We start from the raw sequence: 1579 nt of genomic DNA, 5'->3' as shown, positions 1-1579 counted from the left end.
TTGCTGACACACCTTACACTGGTCTACTATCTCTCCGGCCCAAAACATGAGGTCTATTGTATATACTTTAGGTCCCTTAACTGCTCGGACAAGCTTTTAATCCCTTAAATGAATTCATCTGTACATTTAGCCTAGTAAGTCTTTTGCTTGTTTTCTGGGGAGTACAGTTTTTCCTTTTTATGTGTGCCACTGCCCCTCCTTCTCTAGGTAGTAGTTGGCAGGGTGGTTAGCAATCTGAGCCCTTTCTTCTTCCGTATATTCTAAGTGAAGCCATCCATTAGTCCAGCCCCATTTCCCAGCGGGTATTTCTTGCAGGCCCATAACTAGGATAGGCTCCTACATAGTTACTTCTTGAGTCACTTGATCCACTGGGTCTCTTTCCTTCTGATGCCCTGAGCAATGAATAATACTCATAGTTGACGGCTTCATCAGGGCATCCAAGAGATCCAAGATTTCCTACTTGTTTATTCTTTTCCTTCTGATGTGAGCAGTCCTCTCTCTTGGTATACAGTCCCATAGATGTGGGCTGTGTCAAAGGCATACCTGCTATTTATGTAATGTTTATCTTTTTGCCTGCCCCCAGGTCCAAGTCTTTGCTCAGAGCTATCAGCTGTTCTGCTTTTTGGGCTGATATTGCTGGAGGGTGCGGTTCTGCCCAGACCACCTGGCACCCCTCACAATGGCCACAATGGTGGCCCCCACCTTGCATTGTCCCTCCACCAGGTAACTGCTGCCATCAGTGAACCAGGTTGCCTTGACACCAGGGAGCAGCCGATCCAACAGGTTTCTTCACAGGCAGGAGGGGAGTATTCCAAGCCACTGGTAGTTCTGCAGCATCCCTTGCTCAAGGAGCCTGGTTATGTGAGACCTGATTCCATCCTGGGCCTCCCTTGACATTGGATATTGGTGCATAGACACTGGGGAGGCTTGGGCTCTGAGCTCCACATGGATGGGGTGCTGGTTGGTGGCCCTTCCCATTCCTGCCATCTCAGCCAAGGCCTGGGGAAAGGCCTTGAGCCACCAGTCTAGGTCCTGGGTTGCCCTGTCCAAGGTCTCAAACAACTTGTATTCATCCTCTAGCCTAAGAGTCAGGACTTTTAGTGGTTCTCACTGTTATGGTAGACTTTCTCAGCAACCAGCACTAAATCCCTCAACAGCTTCTCCTGTAGTCCCTCTAGCCTCTGAAGCTTTTCCTGATACCTCTACTAGCCTGGTCTATAAAAGCCATAGTCACAGTAGCTTTATGCTCCTTCCTGCTGGGGTCATAGTGTGTATACTGACAGAATGTCTCCATGAGTCTCTCTAGAAAGGCAGCAGGCAGACTCATCTGATCCCTGTCTAACCTCATGTACCTTAGTCAAATTTGTGGGTCATCCTCATGCAGCCCCCTTGAGACCTGCTAATGGAGTCGGGTGGTAGACCTTTAGATGTTCCTTACCTTCTGCCACATTAAAGTCCCAGTCAGGTTTAACTACAGGAAGCCTGCTGTCAGTGACAGCCTAGTCAATCAATAGTGCCCCTCTGTCTGAGGGGCTTCCTGTATTATAAATTAAACAGTCTCAAAGAGATTAATTGGCCC

This window comes from Mus pahari, chromosome 15, assembly GCF_900095145.1.
Source record: "Mus pahari chromosome 15, PAHARI_EIJ_v1.1, whole genome shotgun sequence".
NCBI classification, from domain to species: Eukaryota; Metazoa; Chordata; class Mammalia; order Rodentia; family Muridae; genus Mus; species Mus pahari.
The sequence above is the reverse complement of the archived record's forward strand: the minus strand, read 5'-3'. Positions refer to the sequence as shown.